Source organism: Cryptomeria japonica, chromosome 3, assembly GCF_030272615.1.
Source record: "Cryptomeria japonica chromosome 3, Sugi_1.0, whole genome shotgun sequence".
In the NCBI taxonomy this organism is placed as follows: Eukaryota; Viridiplantae; Streptophyta; class Pinopsida; order Cupressales; family Cupressaceae; genus Cryptomeria; species Cryptomeria japonica.
The window spans coordinates 405,309,499-405,335,900 of record NC_081407.1 but is presented as its reverse complement, the minus strand read 5'-3'; the positions used below and the strand labels follow the sequence as shown (position 1 = coordinate 405,335,900).

Genomic DNA, 26,402 nt, shown 5'->3' with positions numbered 1-26,402 from the left:
CGCCTAGCTAACCTAGACGCGCCTGGCACCAATATAGATGTGCCTCAATATTTTTTTGACATTGTTTGACATACCCAAAATGCATTTATTGCATTACCTAAGATGCATTAATGACAACATTTTATTGCGACAAAGTACAAGGAGGTTTTGTGGTACTTACCGACTCTCCTACATCTATTGGCCTCTGAAATCGACGAACACGATCGAATCTATGCACCAATGTCATTGCTGGTGACTGCTGCTACTCTATTCTCTCTCTGCACTCTAATCTCTTGGATGTGTGGATGACAATGAGGATGTATTCCCCTCATGGTATATTTTATAGACTGGCCTAGCCCTAGCCTTAGCCCTAGTTTCCCAAGTCAATCTTCATTATCCCGTGACTCTGTCACTTTATCCAGTCAGTCCATTCTACCCTTTCTTTCTTATTGAGAGATTTTTTGTGATCTTTTCAGACATTTTCATCCAATCTCTCGAGGGGGCATACCATTCCCATCTTGGGGCAACTTTGTATCAGTTCATAATATCTTCTTTGAAACAACGCAATAAGTTGCATTGTCTCAAAGAGGGGCAAAATGTATCCCACTTCCTCTATTAATTAAATAAATCTTTATTTATTTAATTAATTCATTAACCTTTTCTACCTATGACACATGCCATCCATCTCTTAATTCCTACACTGCCTATCCTCTCATTATTTTATTATTTCTTTTACCTACCCTCTAATCATAGCCAACCATTTATCTCTTACACCTCTCAATCTTATCCCTCCATTTCATATAGTGTCTTCTATATAAGGAGATTCTTTCTTCATTATCAACCCTAACGAACTAACGGATCAATTGACTATACTACGCTTTTGAACTTCCGTATGCAATCCTACTTGCAACCACATTTCCGTTCTTTGTTGAGCTCTTGTGCACATATAAAATCTGAGAGCAAATATATCAAGCAAGATCAATGGAGATAGGAATAATGGAGATCCAAACCCTATTGGACATGTGATGGTATAATCTTTGTGATTTCATTTGATTTGCATTGTCTTAGGTAATCTTCATATGTTATGGTGGATCTTTGTTGTTGTTAGGCTAGGGTTTTGTGGTTGAATTCATTTAGTCTTTCAATATTATTGTTTATCCATTTTCACCGTATACAGTAAGTAAATAAATAAATAATAATCAAAGAATAACAAATAAATAACCAATAAATAGATAAGCCAATAATAAATAAATACATAATAAACGAATAATTAAATGTATGGATAGATATAAAAATTCTCCAACCAATATAATTTAAACTCAATACCATTACTATCTCCCACATACATATAAAATATAATAAATAAATAAATAAATACTCTTTCATGCATAATTATAAATGCCAAATATTATGATCCACAAAATAACATTAATAAATAACAACCCTCAATAATTAATTACACGATTATATTTAAATACTGATGGCATTCAATAATTTAATTTGTTATTAATAAACTATATAAGATAATTAATTAATTAATAATTTAGCTAACCAATAATCACAACTCCTCAAGACAACCGATTATAGGGTAACATAAAATATCACAAGACAACTCTAACCACAAAACTAAGACTGGCAGGGTACCAACTTAAACCTAGAGTGTAGAATGGGATTTCATGTCATCTCCAATCAACTTGCCATTGGGATGAAGACACGCTGAGACCTGTGAAGCCAGGTGGAGTCGATGTCTAGTACTTGCAAACTTGTCACCACCAACACACGTACAACAACATATACCATAACATACATCATGAAATGAACAAACAAGTGAAGGGGAATCCCAATGTCATATCATGCTCATGAATGAGTGGTATGGCATCGTCCCTATCACAAACGCATTAGAAGACAATCACAACAACAAAGCACTATCATAATCATCATAAAGTAGATGAAGCTATATCAATATGATCTATTGATGTACAAAAGGCAATATGAATCAAAGAGGGGCACTACACCAACTATCATTCTATCTCTAATAATATCAATCATTGCAATCTTAACCCTAACCTTGAACCTAAACTAATAATGACCCTAAACTTAAATATATCTCTAAACCCAAAAAAAACTAATCCTAAGCATAACCCTAGTTCAATGATGTAAAAACCCTAAAAGTAACCATAATATTAACACTAATATGACCACTAATCCTAATCCTAACCCTAATTATAATTTTAACCCTAACCCTAACCATAATTATAATCTTAATCTTAATCCTAACCCTAACTATTATAGCCATTATCACATACTATCTCTATTAACCCTAAGCTTAACCTAATAATGACCCTTGACCTAACTATATCTTTAACCCAAAACCTAATCCTAAGCATAAAATTAAATATATCTCTAAACCAAAACCAAAACCTAATCATAAGCATAACCCTAACCATTATGTAAAATCCCTAAAAGTAACCATAATCTTAACACTAACACTAACCCTAATCAAGCAGAAGGAAATTTGAATTCTGGAAATGGAGGGAACAACAATGTTGGTTCCTCTGGTTTTGCTGCCTCTACAGCCCAAGGACAAGTGCTGGATGATGAGGATGGGAGACCAAATGGGGACCCATGGCATCGGGACCCTCCTCCTGACCGTAAAAAGATGAAAGATTCTCCATAATCGGGTCCCGAGGGAGTGAAAGCTGACTTGGAAAAGACTACAGAAGTGAAGGCTCTCAAACTCTGGAGCGGTCTTTTTGCAAACAAACCTACTGGAAAATCATCTTTCCCCTCTGTGGAAGACATCTCTGATAGAATAACGAGTAAATTAGCTATTGTCGTTCCAGATTTGGTTATTTATCATAGCATTTCTTTAATGCCTTTTTCTCTAGTGGGAAAGTTTGTTGGACCACAACCCAATATTGAGGATGTTAGATCCTTGGTAAAGAGAAAATGGAGGCTGAAAGGTTAGGTTGATGTTTCAGCCCTGTCAAGGGGTTTCTTTATTTTTTCCTTTTCTTGTGGTGAAGATCTGGAAGCAACATTAAGTGGTGGACCTTGGATGTTTGGTAAAACTTCCCTTTCCCTGAGAAAATGGTCTCCAAACATGGAACTCAATGATTCCTTCTTTGAATATGCTCCGGTCTAGGTAAGGTTACCCGACTTGCCTCTCGAATTTTGGGTTGAGGATGTTTTTTCAGGAATAGTGAATTCCTTTGGGGAGCTTGTTGCGATAGATCCAATGACTGGAGCTCGAAAGAGACTGGTTTATGCAAGAATTTGTGTCAATATCTCGCAGAAGATGGATCTTCCTAGTTCTATTGATATTAATTCCAAACTTGGGTTATGGGAACAGACAATAGAGTTCGAGTCCCTCCCCTTTGTGTTCTTCTCCTATAAGAAAGTTGGACATTGGGCTAAGGCGTGCCCTAGTAACCCCAAAAAACCTGTGAAGGTTAATAATCCTCATAAACAGGTATGGAAAGAAAAGAATAATATTAAGGAAGATAGTAGAGTGGAAGGAGGAAGCAGAATTTCTAGTAACCTAAAAGATTTATCAGAAGATGATAGAAATGCTATCCCTCTTAAGGGGTCCCTTTTGAAGGAAGATAAAAAGGATGAAATTAATGGATTTGAGATCAAAATAGTCAATAATTTTGAAGCCTTACATATTCAGGAGGAAGAGAATATAATCATTGAAGAGATTCTTGAAGAAGGTGAGATTGATGATATAATTGAATCCCAAAATGAGGCCCTTCAAGTCTCAATAATGAAAAGTGATAAAGAATGCCCAAATGATTCTGTAGGACCTGAAGTTAATCTAGAAGGAAGAAAAAGTTTGGATCGCCTAAGGTTAACCTAAACTCTTTATTTCCGAATGTTAGAGTTGACACGCCCTCTTCTTCCTAGAAAAGAGGAGAACCGTGGAATAATATGCAAGCTGATCTCAGAGATGAACATGAGGAAGAAATAATAGGGAATGGAAAAAAGAAAAATAAGAAGGCAATATGCCCTAATGGGGTTAAAACTCGGACCAGATCCAAAGCAAATATTGGTCTTTCCAAATCTCTGCACAAGGTCGTAAAACCATTAAATGGCATAGGGACCAGGAAAGTAAGCAAAACATAGCTGATGGAAGGCAGTGAACTATACAGGAATCCTGCTCCCAGGTTTCCAAATGAAGGTAATCTCTTGGAACATTCGAGGCCTAAATGGTCTCAATAAACAGGATATATTACGAAATCTCATTAGAGATCATAAGCCAGATATTATCCTTGTGCAGGAAACCAAAATGACTAAGGAAAAAGTTGAGAATCTAAAGTTCTTTAAAAATGGAGGAGTTTGTGGTAGTAGCTCGAATGGGGCCTTGGGTGGGGTGGCTATTTTTTGGAACAAGAAAACTATTCTAGGAGATATGATTAATGAAGATGGTAATATTATCTATGAAAGTTAAAAGAATCACTGAAGGAAAGGAGTGGGTGGTTACAAATATCTATGCCCCTAATTCCAAAGCTGCTAGGAGTAAATTTTGGGATAAAATCAAGCAGAAAAGAGGCTCTTTCTCCTAGGACAGCTGGCTGTTGATGGGAGATTTCAATACTCCTTTACAAGGAACTGAAAAATTTGGAGGAACTCAAGCCCAACTGGATAGCAGAACCAAATTGATGGACTTCATCAATGTCAATACTCTTATTGATACTCATTTCACTGGAGCTTCTTACACCTAGTCTAATTGAAGGGATGGCAAAGATCTCATTCAGGTAAAGCTTGACAGATCCCTTATTACTCATGATTGGATCCTTTATCATAGATGTTCCCTGTCAGTTGTCAATAGAATTGGCTCGGATCATTACCCCATTTCTTTTGTTGCTGAGTCTATTAAGAGTAAGTAGTGTTTCCCCTTCTGGTTTGAGAAAATGTGGATTTCTCAACCCTCTTTGGAAAAATCCATTGCCAATTGGTGGAATATTGAGGTGGATGGAACCACCATGTACAAAGTTGCTAAAAAGCTTAGAAACATCAAAGATAACATTAAGATTTGGAATAAGAAGGTCTTTGGTGATATATTTGAATCCAAAAAAAAAGCTGAAGGAGGAATTAGAACAGATCCAAAAATCTATATAGAAAGATGGATATGAAAAGTATCCCAAGGCCAAGGAAGATGATATTTTAGTCAAACTTCACAGCATTATATCTAGGGAGGAAATCTATCGGAGACAGAGATCCAGGGATATTTGGCTGGAAGCTAGGGATAGAAACACTAATTTTTTTCACATGACTTCTATGAAACATAAAGTTGCGAATAGAATATCTAGATTAATTGTTGAGAACAAAATTCTTCTTAAAGATGATGACATTGGGGATGAAGCTATTAGTTTCTTCTCTAAGTTCCTCACAGGTAGTAAGGAGATTGATTTTGCTAAGCAATAGGATCTGATTGACAACATCCCCAAGATCATTGAACCTCACCATAATAAGGCCCTTTCTGCCATCCCTTCTGCTGAGGAAATTAAAAAAGCGGTCTTGTCCTTTCAAGGGGATAAGGCTCCAGGACCTGATGGCTTCCCCATGTTCTTTTTTCAAGAATATTGGCATATTGTGGGAAAAGATACGGTCAATGTTGTTAAAGAATTTTTTGGCTCAAGAAGAATCCTTAAGGAAATCGACTCTACTTTTATTGCCTTAATTCCTAAGGTGGCTGGGGCGGATTCCATGGGAAAATTCAGGCCAATAAGTCTATGTAACTCCTTTTATAAGATCATTTCTAAAGTTATGACTTCTACACTTTTGGCTATCCCCCCCCTAATCATCTCTGAGGAGCAGAAAGGATTTGTCCCTGGCAAGTAGATTTTGGATTCTATCATCCTTGTGCATGAGAATATCCATTCTCTTAATGCTGCCAATAAAGAAGGATTTCTAATAAAGTTGGATCTGGCTAAAGCATATGACAAAGTGGAATGGCAAGCTCTTTTCAGAATTATGGAGGCCTTTGGATTTGATGAGAAAATAATCAAAATTACCAAAGAGTTGATCTCCACCCCAATGTTTTCTATTCTCATCCATGGATCTCCATCTAGATTCTTTAAATCTTCTAGGGGGCTTAGGCAAGGACATCCCATATCTCCTATCCTTTTTACCATCTTGGCGGAGAGCATGAGCAAATTGATCCATAAAATGAAAGAGAATAAAATTATCAAAGGTCTTCAACCTTCTTTTGCTAATGTGTCTTGTACTCACCAACAGTTTGTTGATGATACAATTTTAATGGGATATTCCTCTACTTGGGAGGTTGTTGCCTTTAAAGGTGCTCTTAGCTCATATTCATTGGCTACAGGCCAGCAAGTCAATTGGGACAAGTCTTCTATCTATTTCATGAATACTCCTATCATAAGACAATAGAGAATTGCTAAAATTATTGGGTGCAAGGTGGAAATGCTCCCTTCCACTTATTTGGCTCTCCCTTTGGGATTAGTTCCCCCAAACTCATTCTAGAATTTATTAATTGATAAGCTCAACAAAAAACTAGCTGGCTGGAAAGGATCCATGTTATCTCAAGCTGGAAAATTGCAACTCCTTCAAGCTACTCTTCAGAATATTCATGTCTATGCTCTCAACCTATTTGGTATTCTGGCTAAATTTGTTGAAGCTTTAGAGAGGATTCAGAAAAGATTTCTTTGGTCAGGGGTAGAAGAAAAAAAAAGGATTGCCTTGGTTTCCTGGGACAAAGTGTGTAAGCCAAAGAGCAAGGGAGGTTTAGGTATTAAAGTTCTCAAAACTTTTAATAAAGCTCTGGTTGCTAAACAAATATGGAGGGTGTATGGCATTAAGAAAGATTGGAACCAGGTTTGGTTTGATAAATATACTCATGATCAGCCTCTCCAGTCTCTTCTCTACTCTGATGACATCCTTGTTGGGTCTTTCATATGGAATAGTATTATCAAATCCACTAAAATTGCCAAAGCTGGAGCTGGATGGGTCCTAGGCAAAGGTGACAAAATTAGGTTCTGGGAGGGTCCTTGGATCAAAGATGAACCTCTCTTTAATCAAGACTACAGTCAATTCATTGATGAATGTTAAAGAAGGTTTGGGTCTATGGTTTGTAACTACTAGAAGGAGAATAGATGGGTTAGGCTTGATGCTATATATGTTGGGTTTTCGCTACTTCAGAAGGATCTGTTGTACTTTTCTATTAATAAAGATTTTGATGATGTGTTCCTCTAGAAGAGTAATCCTAAGGGTAACTTCACTGTTGCCTCAGCCTATAAAAACATATTTACCCAGATCAGCAACCCAATATGGGGAAAAGTGTGGAATAGAATTCTTATTCCTAAAGTTAACATATTTTTTTGGCTTGCTATTCATAATAGAATTCTAACTATTGATAACTTGGCTCGAAGAGGTTTTATGTTTCCTAACAAGTGTGAGCTTTGTTAGAAAGAGGAAAAATCCGTTGATCATATGTTCATCCATTGCTCCTTCACTTGGGAAATCTGGAGTAAGTTTTGGGGGAAATGGAAAGTTGATTGGGTTATGCACAATAGTCTCAAGGAAATTATTTGGCAATGGACCTTTCCCAACAAATTTCCTCTCATCAAGAATCTCTGGTCCTTGATCCTTCCCATGACTTGTTGGTATATCTGGAAAGAGAGAAATAACAGAATCTTTAGGGAAGCTAAATGCACATCTCAGGTGGTCTTTGATAAAATTTGCAGGGCTATAAAAGAAAACATAAATATTCCCCACAAAAACAACAAGCAATGGTTTTTTGCTGACATGAATGATTTTGAGAAAGGACGTATCCTTACTGAATGGTATTTGATTCATAAAGTTTACAAATCTGACAATAAGACTAGGAGAGGTAATATTGTCTGGAGATTTCCCGATTATGACTGGGTCAAGGTGAATTTTGATGGGGCTACTAAAGGCAACCCTGGGAAGGACGGAGGGGGAGGTGTCATCAGAAATTCTCAAGGTGTCTGCATTGCTACTATTGCTTCTCCCTTTGGAGTTCAAAATAATCATGCTGCTGAAGCTCAGGCTATGCTAAAATGCCTCCAGCTAGCTCAAGGTTTCAAATTTAGAAAAATATGGTTGGAGGGTGACTCCCTCAATATCATTCAGGCTCTTAAAGGTACTAGTTCTTCCTCTTGGAATATAACTAATACTATTGAAAGTGCTAAAAAGTTATTAAATGACTATGATAGTATTATCATAACCCATACCCTAACAGAAGGCAATAAGGTTGTAGACCTTTTAGCTAATGAAGGGGTCTATCTAGAGGTGGAAACTAAATACATTGGAGAAGCCCAATGTAAAAGGGATGTTTGGGAGCAATTATCTTTTGATCGTATTAATGGTTCAAGTTAAAATCATGATTACCTCTAGGGATCCAGAAATCAAAGGCAGAGATTGGGGTTATGTGAAATGTCAGTTAATGATTGTTTTTAGGCAACATTTTTATGATCACTGGTGTGATGGGACTTATAATAATAAGTGTTGGATCTCTGCGGTCATTATTATTTACTCTCTTAAAACCACAGAAGGTACTATGTGTTGTGAATCCAGTATTCTGCTCAAGAGATTGTGTTTAAGTCTTGGTCTACATTTTGTGAGATATACCACTAAAGACATCGACCTTCTCTTCAACATGGGAGGTAACTTAAACCAAAATGAGCCGTATGATTGTGAGAAATAGAAAAGTGAGCGGAAAGTGTGGAGGAGGCTCCATCGACATGGATTCACAGACTATATGGAAAAGTTGCATGGAAGCAAAAAATTGGTGTCTCAAGGCTTTGCTAAGGGTTGGATCAACAACAAAGTCATGTTGTTTGGGGAAACCTAGAAGATTGATGAGGATTTGGTTGCGGAGGTCACGAGATTGTAGAAGGAGGGCACAGAGTTCTACAGGGACCGAAAGTTTGTTGTTGAAGCAATTAAAAATTTCCTGAAAACTGAAGATGAGAAGGTTCACCTTGCGAAAAAAGATAACGTTTCTTACTACCTCCCTCATCAGGTAAAGTCCTTTTGGCAGAAAATGTTAAGGGTTTTGATGGAATTCCTGACTGTTGATGGTAGATTTACTAAATTTTACAACTATCATTTTGTTGTACTTAATCATTTCTGCCATGGGGTTAAGATTTCTCTACCCTTTTATTTAGCATCATCCTTGAATGAGAGCTTGGCTGACCATGCCAAAAAGCCCAAATCTTACCCTATAGCCCATCAGGGGCTTATTCTGCTCATTTACGAACACTCGAAGAAAAAAGCGAGGGTTAGCAAAGATGATACTCTGGTGACAAATGCTCATATTTTAGAGAGTCGTAATGACTCTAAGTCTAAAGATGATTTGTCTAATGTTCCTATCAATAAAAAAGGAAGGGTCGGCATTGACAAAGTGGACACGGACGTGGTTGATGGTATGGAGGAGGGATAGGGGAAGGAGGCAGATATTGATCTGGATAGTGAGAAGAAAGAGGATGCTGGAGAGGGGGAGGAAGGGAAAACTGAAAACCCTTATTCTAACCCTTTGGCATCGGATAGCAGGAATGTTGCTCAGAACTCCATGGAGGAAGCTAACCCTAACTCTGTAAGCTTTGAGCAGGGAAGGGACACGACGAACACCATCTTGAATGCCACTCGAAATTGCACGCTGGAGTCTTTTAATTTTCAGAAGAGGGTTATTGAAAATATTACAAGCATACATAGTAAATAGAGGGACCTAAAGTATAAGATTCACAATCTTATCAAGGACACTAATTCAGGGAAAAAGAGTGCAGAGGGGGAAACCAGTGAAGCAGAGGATGAAATTGAAATGCAGGACTGGTCAGAGAAAGATCTTATAAAATGTGACTTGAAACACCTAGAAGATGTGATTAGAATTGTAAAAGACAAGACTGAGACTGATAACGAAATTATCATCAATCGGGTTGCTAAAACTGAGAACGCATTGAAGAATTTTATGAACCACAGTATTGAGGTCTTGAGGATCTCATCTCAAAATATGAACGCCTTGGTGGATCACTTGGAGAGGAAAAATTAGAATAAGGATATGGTTATCATTGATGATCTGTTGACTTCCAGCTCTACTCCACAAATCTCTAGGCAAAGGACCAGGCAGACGATCAGTGATTTGGAGACAAAGACGAAAGACATTCAGCTGAAGCAGGAGAACAATGATCTAAGGGAAGCCACGAAGGCCATGATGCTATTGGTCATGAATGCAGAGGAGTCCATTAAAGTTTTTAATTGGTATTTAATGCTGGTTTTTGGATGCCAATTTCTTGGTAGCTTTGTGTTGTCCTTTTTTCCTAGCTACTGGTTTTTCTGTTGGTTTTTTTGCATCTTTTATGTCTAGGTTTAGTCTTCTCTAGTTTCCTTCATGCTTATCCTCTATTTTGTAAGTGGGTTTCGGGTCCCTTAAAACCTGATTTTCCTTAATAAAAAACATTAACCCTAATCTGAATCCTAACCCCAACCCTAATTATAATTCTTACCCTATCCCTAACCCTAATTATTATTCTAACCCTAACTGTAACCTTAACTCTAGAACCCTAACTCTAATCCTAACCCTAACCCTAAGTCTTATAGCTATCATCACATAATATCTCTAACTGCAATCTTGACCCTTACCCTAAGCCTAACCTAATAATGATCCCTAGCCTAACTATATTTCTAACCCAAAACCTAATCCTAACTATAAACGTAACTATGATGTTAACCCTATCCCTAATCCTAAACTAAAACCCATCAAAATTGTTATTCTACCATGATCATAATCTTTACTATAGCCATAATCCTAACAATAACCATAATCCTAAACATAACTCTAACCAAGATTAAAACCCTAACCATCATCCTCACCCTAAACTTAAACCCTAGCCCTAATCTTGGAATATACTATATAGTTTGTTGCATCCAACTTGTGCCCTAAATATTTTAATTTTGTTTTATGCACTAATACTTGCTGCTTAATATTGTTGAATGGTGATTTGCAATGCACATGTTGATTATTTGGCTTTAATCACTATGGTAGGTTGATTACTTCTTTTATCAATAAATATAATGATAGAGTTATGCCAGGATTTCTAACTAACTACATGATTTTGACCTAGTGTATGCAGGAAGGTCGTCATCCTCTGAGAAGAGAGGGAAAGTATCATCAGGTCGGGAGGTAACAAAAGAAGGACCTAATGCCATCTAGAACCTTAACCTGCAAGTTCAGACTTGTTGAGTTGTGATAGTCTTGATATCATCAGCCCAGAACTTATCCAAATAATCTTACTATATATATATATACACCTAGTTAATAGGAAAGGTTTATTTATAAACTTTCTCACATTAACTATGTGCATTGTGTGGCTTGCTAAAGCATGTCACGATGATGAGAGCTATGCTCCACGAATAAGTCCTTATTATAACATAACTTCACCATGAAATAAGTTCATCAAGGCTCATATTGTGATCCAATCAGCTCATAAGTGATGTAAATATTTTAAATCTCTTAATTGAACTTTGATTTAGTTGTTAATTGAACTTTGATTTAGTTGTTCACCGCCTTCAAGAAGAAAGGACGAGAATACAACATCATGAACAAGATGTAATGAAATAAAAACTCAAATTAATTTGAAACAAATTCGAAATGCATTTATCTATTTCATAAAACTAAAGAAGAGGAGTTTTTCTATGAATCCGTATGATATATATGGAGAAGAGAGTCTTTCTTCAACAAAAAAAAAAACACATGTCTTTGGAAGAAAATAATTATTGTTCAGAAACAATTATTTATCTACACCTATAGTAGTGGATATTTCAATGGTTTATACTAATGCAGCTCTAAAATAGCCACAATCTAAGAGACAATTGCATTAAGTCATAGCTTTGAAGGAGAATAACTTCTACAATTCGTGTAGCTTGCAACTCTTCTAGGTCATGTTCTTGTAATCTTGTGATGTGTTGAGAACTTTCTATTTCATGCATTCAATTGAGAGTGAGACTAATTAAAGAAGCCATAAACTGAATCATGAGTTGCCATTGTTAATGAAACTTTGAAAACTGAACGATACCAATGTTTCTATAGCTCTTGATATCAAGAATTAACAATAATAAAGAGTTAAATTGGTTATAATGATACAATTAATATCAGATATTAGGGCCAATTACTGGCTACCCCTCATGACCGTTAGTATGAGACTTGCAAAATATGAATTATTACAGTTGTTGCAATTTAAAACTATTATAATCAGATAAGGAATATGACACATTTAAATGAGGAATAGTGGATTCTGCATTACTATCAACAAAGGATTCCATTCTTGTACTCATGAGTGAGTAGGTTGCTAACTCAAGAGCACAAGTATGAACTCGAAATTCTAATAACCTAAGAGAATTTTTAATGGTAAGTTATTCCATAAGAGTTATTGTCACCACAAGTTTGTTGTCCAACATGTGAAACTTGAGTCTAAACATGAATGTCTGCCAATGAGTCTCTTTAGAGTCAAATGCAGTTAGCACATGAGATAAGCATGATGGTTTGGAAAACCTCCTTAGGTTAAATTCTTGCCGAGTAGGGTGATGAACAATGTCTGCATGCATTGGTGTGTTGCAACTCTTAAATCCTTTGGCCATGGTGATGCTACAAACTGTAAGCATCAGTCAATTATTTTGATCCCATTATACAACCTAGTTAGAGGTCATACTAGTTAGGAGTAGCCTATCTAGTGTGTGACCGACTAGGGATTGTGTAGGGTCAAGCACCAGTCTTAGATAACATTAAATCCAACTTCTTTTACTTGTCGTGCCTTTTCTAGTTGAAAATGGCACGAGAGACTAGTAAGTTCATGGTCGGGTGGAAAAGCACCTTGATGATACTTTCCCTCTCCAAACAATGTAAAGATCATTTAAAGTTCAGAATGAGAATTAGGGAACTGTAAACACTAAACTTCTCTTGAATGAATTCTTATGTTGTACTTTGTTATATTTATGAAATTATGCTTATGCAATAGTTTTTCATCTTTCTAGCATACTTTCTTTCACTTTCAGAAAAAGTTAACTGGTTTTTCATGCTTATAAATTTCAGTTCAATGTTTTATATTAATGCAAATTTCTTAGTAGCTAGATGATGCATGTTACATACTTAAATATATTAAAAATACTATTCAACTTTTTATATATTATACATTTAAATATAATTATTGTACACCTTATTATATATTTAAACATATAATATTATATATACTATACACTTTATAAATAATATATGAAAGACATAAAATAATATTAATACGGTATTTAAATAAAATTATAAATATAAATAATATAACACATTAAAAATAATTCAAAAATAATTCAAATTTAGTTATTATTATTATTTTAAATAAATTATAAAATAATATTATAATGATCAAAATATTATAAATTAATAATAATATAAAACCATAATATTATTACATTAAAAAATAATAGAAAATAATAATAATATAATAAAAAAAAAAAAATTATGTCGCAGGGTATCCTCGTGACCCCAGCCCTTGCGTCCCGACCTTACTCTGGTTCAGGCAAGGAGCGAGCTGGGGGCAAGACTAATCCTTGTGGCCGCGATGCAATCAGCACCTGCCCCCTGGTGTCTGCAACCGAATAACATCCGAGCGAGAGAGTCGAATCCAAGACCCCAGGGAGCAAACCCAAAACTTAAGACCAACTACTCTAACCCATGGGGGCAATAATATAATAATATTATTATATAATATTACATTTCTATTTAATAATACAATACTATATAATTATAAATTGAATTTTTTAATGTCTTTCATGTTGTGTCACGACTGCTACTAGCTTATATATATTTAATTTTATAATATATAAAAAATACACCGAGAGATATGTTTCTCAAGGCACCTATTAGAGTTTAGGTTGAAAATATTAATAATTGGCGCCTCGAGAAGGAAGAGTATTATATATATATATATTAAAAATGATAAATTTAAGGTAGAAAATCCCCCTCACAAGACAAACAAGACCCTTGAAAAAAACTTTTTCCACCACATGTAAAATATTGCCAAACAAGGGCAATAAAGCTCCAACTATAGGAAAACAACAAAGTACAAGGGGTAGATAAAATGCAACATGGTGGCAAGCAAAAATTCCTCACGATCTTAGCGAAGGATGAGCCCACATGAGTCCAAAACAACTAGATACAATGAATCAGGTCATTGGTCTACAAAAAGTAATGATCAGATAAACCTATGCACCAAATGCAATGATACATATAATACCAAACGATGCAAACTCGACCAACCCGGACCTCAAAACTAAATATTGGTGAAAAATCTCTAACCTGGAAGGGGATGCATGATTATCAACTCTAATATCATGTTGGTGTATCACCCAAGAACAACTTGCAAACCAAATAAACTTAACAAGACAAAGAGAAGAAACACAAAGACGCTATTTCACCAATATGAAAAAAATTGAAAATGAGATGTTTATGAGATATTTTACAATGATCAAACACCTTGCATAAATAAGAAAACTACATACAACAAATATTAAATTCACTATGCACAATATTAAATTGTAAGTGACTAAAATTTGTTAATGAGATATGACACCATTAAAAGGATAATCTAAAATGCCACCTAGACTAAGTAAACTTAAGTCATGTGAACATGACAAAACCACATTCACAACAACAATATACATGCATATTAAATGTATATGTATGTACGTATAATGTGTATGTATATATGCATACATACATGATGTATGCATATATATGTACATATGTGTATAATCTTTTATTGAATACATGTTTCTTACTATCAAATAAAGTTGGCATGATATGAGATTTTTGAACAATTATAGTCTTAGAATTAATCTTTCTAAAAAGTATATAAATTTGTAATTTTTTTTTTTAAAACTATATATACAAATTTCTTGTTAACATAGTTTATTAAGAACCATAAAGGTCTCAACTCAACGCACATGGATAAAAAAAGAAAAAGAAAATCTAAAAAATGTATCTACCTTTTTGTATTGATGTACTTGTGTAAAAAAATATTAATTTAGATATACACAAATAGAGTTATTTTGGATGGGCGCAAGGGCCCTAACTCGATTGGTTGAAAGCATCCTATTATAGGCAAGTGGTCACAAGGTCCATTTCCCTCATTGTGATACTGAAGAAATTATAGGAATTTTAAAATAAAGCTCTCTTGGATGAAAAATATTATTTAGAATTATAATTAATCTTTCAATTTAAAATAAAAAATAAAATATGCAAAAAAAAATTCATGCCCTAAAGCTCTATTGGATGAAAAAAATTATTTAGAATTATAATTTTTTTTTTTTTTTTTTTTTGATAGGTAATTGGCCGAAGCCTTAATAGCTTTTGACTGGAGCTATGAACCAGTGGGGCCACAGTAGGGGGCCCCATCCCCATTACATATCTTTGAATTGTTATTATTATTATTATTATTATTATTGTGTTTGATTAGATTGGCCCCATCCCCATTACATATCTTTGAATTGTTATTATTATTATTATTATTATTATTGTGTTTGATTAGATTGACCCCAAGACCTTCCCCATCCTATGGAAGGCTAAGAGTCACAACTTAGAATTCCTCTTTAGATGTCCCTATTGGGAGTTGAACTTGGGTCTCCACCATGAGAACCCGGTGTTTTAACCAGTTAAGCTCAACCCCTTGGACTATTTAGAATTATAATTAATCTTTCAATTGAAAATAAATAAAAAATTTGCAACAAAAAATATTCATGCCCTAAAGCTCTATTGAATGAAAAATATTATTTAGAATTATAATTAATCTTTCAATTTAAAATAAAAATAAAATATGCAACAAAAAAATATCCATGCCCTAAAGCTCTATTTGAATGAAAAATATTATTTAGAATTATAATTAATCTTTCAATTTAAAATAAAAATAAAATATGCAACAAAAAATATTCATGCCTTTTAGTTCTATTGGATGAAAAATATTATTTAAAATCTACACAAAATCTTGAAAAAAGCACTAATTAATATTAGTTTCAAATTCTTAAAAATTTTACTTTTATAAGTAACATACATTAAAATTTTAATTTAAAATGTCTATTTAAAAAGAAAATTTTATCATCTACCTAGACATTTTATAAAACAGTATAGATATCTTAAATACATTTATCTTAAAAAATAAGGAGAGATATCAATTGAAACTATTATATTTACCTTAAAATTATTTATAAACTTATTTTACTTTATTATAAATTATATTTACTGCATACAAAAATATTTTAAGAATGTTCAACATTTTTCTCAAGTTCCTCCACCATTTTGTTTTAGATCTCTAGATTCTTCCAATTTTAATATGTTTTGGGAACAAAGATATCATTCATTCAATATTTCAAAATATAGAAACTTGACCTATTTTTTAAGAGCTTTAGTTAACTTTTATTTTTACCTTGCATGCTAACGACATGATTTGTTCTCATATTTCTTTATGGATATTAAGTGCAAACATGATTTGTTCTCAATAATGTTTTTTAATGGAAATTAAATGTAAACTTGTAGTTGTTTATTTACAGTAGCATTGAACATTGAACTAATAATAATATTTTTTATATTGATGCATTTAATTCTTCACTCCACCTCACCTAAACTCTTAAACTATAAAGTCCAAACAATTTTTTAATAAATTAGTGTGATTTACCTATTTTCTCAAACAATATAATAGACATTTATTGAAATATTACTAATAATAATTTAAGGAAAAGTAAAGCATTTTGCATCATGATGTTATGCTCAGGAAGGTGGCGCGAAGGTGCCTTGCGGCCTGCTCTTTTGCGTTGGTATTCGCCAACTTTTGCGGGTCTTCGGCTCTGCCTGCTATAAAAACACTATTCCTTTAGACCTGTATTCTGCAATAATATTCATTAAAGAAAGGCCAAGTTTTGTTTTCTGGAACTGGTAGGATACTTCTATGCTTTACAGAGGCAAAGTTTATGCAAATATTTTGAAGATTGTGCTTGCATTTTCTTTTTCCACCTTTGCTTTCTTTTCAAAATGTTGCTTCCTCAGTTATGCTTTGGAATCCCTGTAGCTGGCACCCCCCGGGATTCGAACCCGGATGTTTCAGTGCTATAATAAGTCCATCACCCTCGAATTGTTTTGTAGGATTTTGATCTTTCTGGACCGAGGTGATTGAGTTCATGCTCTGCCTTCCCACTCGACCTCATTCCAATTGGTATTTTTCTTACCTGTTTATTTATTGATTATGTTCTCTTATTTTTTTGTTTTGGGGTAACAAAGTTGAATTCTTTTTACTGTCAAATTCAGCTTTGATGGTGTCTTGGGAATAATTAGGTTTTGTTGGAGTTTAAAGTAGGAAAAATTTTCCGCGGGTGGATTTGGGGCAAAACTATTAGTAAATTTCTTATTGTAAATTTGAGTTTATGATGTAATGGCTTATTTAGTTGTCAAACTTATAATCTGTTGGATTGACTGCAGTTATACAGAAGTACTGTTTGTTTGAAAAGTGGAACAGAATTTTAAGTTATTCCCATAACCCTTATTCATATCTCTATCTTCTGGCTCCATGGGATCTAACCTATGAACACTGAAGATAATAAATGAAGGATTATAGGCGGTTTGTATCTTTTAATTTTATTCATTGTATTTTTTTATTTTAATCTTGTGTGTGGATATTTTGGTTTTTAACAATATGTTTTAAGTTTTGATTTGTTTGGATGATTTGTCTGAAATTATACTAATAAGTGGGTCTTAGTGAAGAAGCTAGTATGATTTCAGATGAATCACCTAAACAAATCAAAGCTTAATGTATGCTGTTCAAGCTTGTTCCACATGAATTATGAAATTTAGATACAAAGTTTCATTCAATTGAAATGGAGCTGTATCTGATAAAATCTTTTTTAATTATATATTTTTAATATTTATTAGGTTGTGGTCTAGTAGTAAATTGGGGTTTTTTTCTAATTATAATATAGAGAAGTGGGTGGTCCATGGTGGGTGTGGCCCATGTTGCTGTTGCAAATCAGATTGGATTTAGACAGGTCTATTCTAGCTTATAAAAATATCAATTTTCTATGTCTAATCCAATGATAGGCAATTTGGGTGTTATAAGGTATTGTTTATGTAACAGCCTAGGGATATAAATGTTCAAAGGATTTGTTTAATGAACATTGTTTTCTTCACGGATCAGATTTTCAAGGATTTCTTGCAAGAAATTTCTTTATTTTTGAAATTTTGGAACTTTTTGAAGAGCGTTTTTTTTTTTTGAAGTTGTTGAGGAGTTGCTGTTTTTTTTTAAAAGCTTGGAGTTTCTTACTGTACAGGAGTTCACCATGACTTATCATGTTTTCTTTCATGATGAATTTTGTCAAGGTGGCATATCGTTGGCAATTTGAATTTGATGTCGTGTTGCTTTTAGGTGCTTATTGTTTCATGATCTCTTCTTTATAATTTTAAAGTTACATCTGAAATAACCAATTTGTTTGGGCGTTCAACTGCTTAATTTGTCCCAGTATCTTTAGTTTAAATGTCTTGATGTAAATTGTAGTGATGATAGAAGCAGCATGTAAACTTATATCTAATGAAACCAATGATTGAAGAATTTCCACCCTATGATCTTTCGTTTAGAACAATTTTATGTTATATACAACTTTGTTTTCTATATTATCAATATAATTACAGGTGATCTCCACCTTTTATTGAAAAAAAAATCATTTGTCATGTATCTTTTGCTTAAGTGTTTTGCTAAGTTGTGTAAAATATTTGCAGTTTCAATTGATATCTATTGATGTTAGAGCTGTTAGCTGCTTGTTTGGATTGTAATGATGATATAACAATCATGGCAGCTGTTAATTGAAATTCCTTGTGTAGAGCGTAATGATTTATAACAATGTTTTTCAAATTGCATTAATTGTAGGTAAGCACGTTCCTTGTGGAATGACATTTGAATTGGAACAGTTGTAAGGTGGTTGTAGATCACATTTGCAATTTATTTTTTCTCTATAAAACCGTGTTTCATGATGTTCATACAGAAGGATTTCATTTATTGAGGGGATTCTAAAATTCTCGTTTACGAAACAAAATATTTAATAGTGGACAGATTTTTCAGCTCATTGTAGGCTTGTTTATTATATTATTAATTAAAAAGTTTTTAAATTCCAATTTGTGACTTAAAAGTTGTTTGAGAGTAGATTGACATTAAAGTTTAGAAGGCCTTGTAAGCTTTTTTAATGGTGGACAAATCTGTTTCATTTCAGATTATTTGGTCTGCTGGTTGTGCATTTTGAGATTCATGGAGGAAAAGTCATTTTGTGCCTGGTCTAAAACGGTGGAGGAATGTTTGGAAGAATATGATGTGAGTTTAGAAAAAGGTCTAAGCTTTCAAGAAGTTGAGAAACGCCGACAAAGATATGGGTGGAATGAACTTCAAAAGGAAGATGGGAAACCTTTGTGGAAGCTGGTTCTAGAACAATTTGACGATAGACTGGTTCATATACTGTTGGGGGCAGCATTAGTTTCATTCATTCTTGCCTACTTGGATAAAAATGAGATTGGAGAGGCAGGCATGACAGCCTACGTGGAGCCTTTGGTAATTCTTTTAATTCTCATGCTCAATGCTGTTGTTGGAGTATGGCAAGAGACTAATGCTGAGAAGGCTTTAGAAGCTCTCAAAGAAATGCAACCTGAGCAAGCAAAGGTCTTGAGAAATGGATTTAGTATCCCAATTTTCCAGCTCGACAACTTGTTCCTGGAGATATAGTTGAACTGGGGATGGGAGACAAGGTTCCCGCAGACATGAGAATTGCATCCCTGAAGACATCAACCTTGAGGATGGAACAGAGCTCCCTCACTGGAGAGAGCCACCCTGTTATCAAAAGCACAAAAGAGGTACTTATAGATGACTGTGAGTTGCAAGCTAAAAATTGCATGGTGTTTGCAGGAACCACTGTTGTCAATGGTTGTTGTACTTGCATTGTTGTTAGCATTGGAATGTCTACAGAGGTAGGAAAAATTCAAGTACAAATCCAGGAAGCTGCCCTAGAAGATGATGATACACCTTTGAAAAAGAAACTACATGAATTTGGGGAAAGTCTTACAAAAGCCATTGGGTTTGTTTGTGTACTAGTGTGGATCATCAGCTATAAGAATTTTCTCTCGTGGGATGTTGTTGATGGTTGGCCAAAGAACATTACATTCTCATTTGGGAAGTGTACCTATTATATCAAGATTGCTGTTGCTTTGGCTGTCGCTGCTATTCCTGAAGGATTGCCTGCTGTCATTACTACTTGTTTGGCACTGGGGACTCGGAAGATGGCAAGATTGAATGCCATTGTGCGCAAGCTTCCTAGCGTTGAAACTCTGGGTTGTACAACAGTGATTTGCTCTGACAAGACAGGCACACTTACAACAAATCAGATGTCTGTTACTCAATTTGTAACCTTAGGTCAAACCGTGAGTTCAATTCAAGAATTTCACGTAGAAGGAACGACATATAACCCCACTGATGGAAGCATCTTAGATTGGCCTGCAGAAATGAGTGCAAATTTAGAAACTCTTGCAGAAATTGCTGCAACTTGCAATGATGCAGGAATTTCTTGTGAAGGTCACCAGTTTCGTGCTACAGGAATGCCCACCGAAGCAGCTCTAAAGGTTAGCTTGTCTCTCTGTTTTGTGTTTTAACATTTATAAATGACAGAGCAAGTGGGTGTTGAATCAGTTTAGATAGAATATTAGGCGGAGCACCAGTGGACAAAATAGTTTTTTCAACAACAGTTTTAAAAGGAGGAGAAAAGAACATAAAGATTGACATCTACCACATAGAATCTTTTTTGCTATTAATTAAACAAAAAAAGGAGTTTCTAATGGTAAAGTGCACTTCTAAATTTTTATACATTGTCTATAATATAATTAATATTTTATCTTTCATCTGTTGTGCTCAATGAAGGTTTTCGTTGAAAAGATGGGAATGTCAGATTTGAAAGCCTCAAACACTGGTAACACTAACAACTTTACTGTTGAGAATGGCACAGTAAAACTAGGTGAGTTCCTATGCCCAAATTTTGCTATTATCCAACAACTTATAAATCTTATTAGTCATGTTTTTAAGTCATATCTTGCAAAATCTATGTTCTTTGTGCTTTCTCTAACCTACTGATCCATTATCTTTAATTTAATGTAGTTTATTGCGATCAGTTGATAGAAAAATCAAAGAGATTGGCTTTACTGGAGTTTGATCGAATTCGAAAATCTATGGGTGTTATTGTTAGAGATCTCTCTGGACAGAATCGTCTCTTAGTGAAGGTTTGTATTTGATTAAAAAAAAATTAACTTTGGACTTGAATTTTATGGCTTGTAGTTTTACTAGCATAATAGTTTTGTGTTTTGATTGCATCCATTTCGTGGTACTAATATCTATCTTTTGTGCAGGGTGCTATGGAAAATATATTGGAAAGAAGTGCTTTCCAACAATTAGTAGATGGAACCATAGTTGAAATGGATGATGCATCCAGAGAATTACTCTTGACGAGGCTTCACCAAATGAGTTCAAAGGCTTTGCGTTGTTTAGGCCTTGCATACAAACAAGACTTGGGAGAGTTCAATGATTATGATGGAGAGAATCATCCTGCTCATGTGAAATTGTTAGACCCAACAAACTATTCTGAGATAGAAAGCAATTTAATCTTTGTTGGTCTTCTTGGATTGAGAGTAAGTTCTGCCACATTCAAAAATATAAAGTGTTTATCTTGTTCTCTTCCCTTGTTTTCTTTAAATGTTGAATTAGTATGATGTTTGAAAAAATTCCTATATTCAGATATTTCACAGTTTCTTCTTCATGGATTTTGCTACCATTTAACATAGTTTCATGAAACATATTCCAAATTGATAGGATTCTCCTCGTGAAGAAGTTCATGAAGCGATAAAAGATTGTAGAGAAGCCGGTATTCGAGTAATGGTGATTACTGGTGATAACAAGTTCACAGCAGAAGCCATCTGTCGGGATATTGGTATATTTTATGAAACAGAAAATCTTAGTGGGAAAAGTTATACTGGAAAAGAATTCATGGAACTTCCTTTGAACAAGCGTCGTGAAGTTTTGGCAAAGCCTGGTGGTCGTGTTTTCTCTCGAGCAGAACCCAAGCACAAGCAAGATATAGTTCGCATGCTCAAAGAAGCTGGCCATGTTGTAGCCATGACTGGAGATGGTGTTAACGATGCACCTGCTTTAAAGCTTGCGGACATTGGAATTGCCATGGGAATTAGTGGTACAGAGGTATGTTGGGCTTCTTGTCTAATCAAAATATGAATGTTCTTCATTGTATTGGTTATATTGTAATCATATGTTTAACTTTTTCATTGTACTTCAGGTTGCGAAGGAAGCATCAGATATGGTCTTGGCTGATGATAATTTCAACACCATTGTTGCTGCTGTTTCAGAAGGTCGTTCAATCTACAATAACATGAAATCCTTTATAAGGTGGGCATCTCTTCTTTTGATCATAACTATGGGATGGATTTTGAAAAAGTGATTATACTGGATATACTGGATTCATAGTTCATGGTAGTTGTTTTTCCTTTTCAATTTAAAGAAAATATTTGAACTTGTTTTAGGTGGTCCATCTGAAATCACACTAATAGATAGGTTCTATCTATGCGAATGTAGCTTTTCCAATAGAACCCACATATTTGTTGCGGTTTCTCCAATAGACTCACCTAATAGTGTGATTTAGGATAAACCATCTAAACAAATCAGAACTTGGAGTACCCTGTTTCAATCTGACCATATTTCCCTAATCTAATACATTGCATTAGAGTTCTGGAATATTGGAACTTATTTGACACACTTTCTGCAGGTATATGATATCATCAAACATGGGTGAGGTAGCTTCCATATTTATAACTGCTGCATTAGGCATGCCTGATGGTTTGATACCAGTGCAACTTCTCTGGGTAAATTTGGTCACAGATGGTCCTCCTGCAACAGCTCTTGGTTTCAATCCTTCTGACGTAGATATCATGCGAAAACCACCTCGAAAAAGCAATGATAGCCTAATAAATGCTTGGGTTTTTTTCCGCTACGTGGTATTGAGATTTCTATTGCAACATCATTGATTTCTAGTTATCTTTTTGTTGACTTTGGCTTTTAAAATATAGTTGAACAATTTTTAATATTTCCCAATTCTTTCCTGAATGCAGGTCATTGGTTTATATGTGGGGCTTGCAACGGTTGGCATATTTGCTTTGTGGTACACACATGATTCATTTTTAGGGATTGATTTCTCTGCAGATGGCCACACATTGGTAACCTTTTCACAACTCACTTCATGGGGTGAATGTCCATCTTGGGAAGGTTTTAAAGTTTCACCTTTTTCAGCTGGTGGGAGAATATATTCATTTGATTCTAATCCTTGTGATTATTTTTCAAGTGGAAAAGCAAAAGCAACAACTCTTTCTCTCTCTGTACTAGTGGCCATTGAGTTGTTCAACTCACTTAATGCTTTGTCTGAGAATAATAGTTTGCTCACCATGCCACCATGGATAAATCCTTGGCTATTGTTGGCAATGTCCGTTTCTTTTGGGCTCCATGCTTTGATCCTTTATGTTCCATTTCTTGCTGGCATTTTTGGCATTGTACCCTTGAGCTTTAACGAGTGGTGTTTAGTTATAGTAGTTGCATTTCCAGTGATACTGATAGATGAAGTTCTGAAATTAATTGGAAGGAGAATGTCAAGGGTACACCAGAAGTACAAAACAGTTTAACAAACTAGGGAACGCTTGTCAACTGTTTTGTTTCTTCTCTAGGTATTACTAGTTGGGTGTCATTATGAATTTGCAACATATATCATCTCCACCATAAATTGTCAACTAGAAGTTTGTTCTAGTCTGTAATTATCGTAATTACCTTTATAATACTTAAGAGACCTAATCCATGACTATGCATGGGTTTCTAGTAAGGTGATGTTAAGAAAAGAAAAATGTGTCATTAAGAGAAGAAAAGGATTTCTGTATTTATTGCTCTTATATATAATTAAAGAAGGGTTTTCAATGTAATTTTTTGTAATGCATATTAAGTTTTTCAATGAATGAAAGTTTTTTTATAGCTGTGTTGATTCATGTTTATATGTTTAGGCCTTATTTTTTGTTTTTTAAATATTTGCTAAATAAAAGGAAAATGTTGTTGAATGAGGTATTTGTTTTCCCTTTCTCAATTGGAAATGGAAACAAAGATTTTGAGGTAAATATCTTTACAACAAATTAACATCATGCTTAAAACATATCGGTCTTAATATTGGTTTTATTTTCTAGCTAAACTAAATAAAATTATACACTTAGTGATTAATTACTAAACTTTTTATCTACCAAGTTTTAACACAAAACAACAATTTTGAGCGAATATTGGCAATACTAGTGCAATTAAGGCTAGGGAGCTAAAGTAATGGTGTCTTTGTCATTGTTCCTATTGGCACCCCAATTTGATGCGTCTTATATTTTGTTATATTTTTTTTGGTCCACTCCAAAGGTTGTGCATTTGAGCTTATCTGTAGTTCATTGACAATCAATATGAGAAATCCTAAATAGGTTCCCTAAGTGTCAAAACATGCAAAGACCCATAAAATGTTTAAGTCTAGGCTCTCTATTATGTTTTCCTTAATATTTCAAGTGTTGTTTAAGTTTCAAAATTTCAAGATTGTCCATGTTTGTGTACCCTCTCTACCAATCCAAACAACATGTTTATGTCCTTGCTAAATTTTGTCTAAGTGTTGTTTTCTCAAAGTGTTGGAGTTTCCCATCCCCTGATACCATTCCCAAGCCTTGAAGCTTGAAAGTCTCAATTAAAATTTATGTCCTTTGTTCCTTTTTGAAATTTCAAACTTCCTCATCCATCCATCTCTTGGTACTAGTTCCCATTCATCTTTGCTTCCAAAACTTTGATGCATTGCTTCCTAAAAATTGGCTAAGGGTTCCCTTTTCAACTTTTTCTTATCTTGCATGTCCTTTGGCATGGCTTTCCTATCAACCATGACCCAATCTTGACATCCAGATGCCTTAGTTCCTATTATTATTGTAGGATATTCCATACTCCCATCCAATGTATCTATTAGTGTGGAAACCTAACACAAGGTGTAAACGGTGCATTCATCAGACTTTTAGAGAAGGGTGTTCTCCGCTCTAAGTGTAACATATTATGAAGAGTCTAACAATCTCTAATTTGGCTTGACATGTAAAATATGCGCATTTTAATATTTATCATTAGTTTAGGATGGTATCCCCTCACATACTAACTTAACACAATTGGCTTTGAATAGTTGGTCATCAATCTTTCAAAATGGCATGTACTCCCATCCAAGTCTTACATAGTGGTGAAGCTCAACAAACTTAAGAGGAGATCATAGTACTTATTGGATGTGTGAGAATAGTGATCCTTGACTCATCCAAAGGTCTAATAAAATAAAGGGGAAATATTCTAGAGTTGTAAAGGCCAAAGGAAACTTGATAATTTCTATGAATGAGGTGAAAATGTGAATCAAAATAATGGAAACAATGCAATGCAAGATCCAAACTCACAATCCACACAAACACACAATATAATTTAAGATCTATGCATAAAATCAAATGATAAACAATTATAGCATCACAAAGACCTTCAAAGAATCCCTTGTTTCGTGAGACTTGCTTAAAAGCTTTGGTATGTGGGTTTCTAGTTTTCAAAATAGCATAACCATGATTTCATAATGAAGGATAGATGTTTGATTGATGTTATCTTCTGATTGACAATGCTTGATAATTTGACTATAGTGTAAATGCTATAAAATTCTATATAAATAATGAGGGGATGAATGTATTACTTATACACTTCACATACATTTGATCAATGGTAGGGATTAAGAGACAAAATCAATGATTGAGAAATGTTGAGAGAGGGTATGACCTATGATGTAGATGGATTGATAAGGTGGAGAGATAAGGTGAGGTGTAAATGCAAATAGAAAATAAATAAAATATTGATTTTATTTATTTGAGGTGGTAAAAGCAAATAAAAGGATATAGTCTACACAACAGTTAAACATTCAAATTAAATGAAAAACTAAGACTTATACCTTAATTACTCAATATATAGAGCTAGAAATGGAGACACCCTTCTCCACTTGATTTTCTCTTTGATGCTTTGAGATGTGAATTGCTCTCCTTTGTTGCACAAAAATGAGTGAATTTGACAACATAAGGGTAGCATGAAATTGTATTGTGGATGTGAGGGAGAAGGCTCCAATTTATTGATTTTTGGATTTGAAATGGACATTTGAGATTGAAAGTTGATGAAGGGATAGGATTGAGTGTGAGGAGATGAGGTGGCTTGGATTCATAGCCTTCTGACAAGTGTCACAAGCTTGCAAATTTTAGGGAAGAA

The 26,402-nt window shown here is 34.4% G+C and overlaps 1 pseudogene; it reads left to right on the top strand.

The window, feature by feature from the left end:
• Positions 1 to 19,273: 19,273 nt before the first annotated feature.
• On the top strand, positions 19,274 to 23,794 carry LOC131035089 (calcium-transporting ATPase, endoplasmic reticulum-type-like; annotated as a pseudogene).
• Positions 23,795 to 26,402: the final 2,608 nt, after the last annotated feature.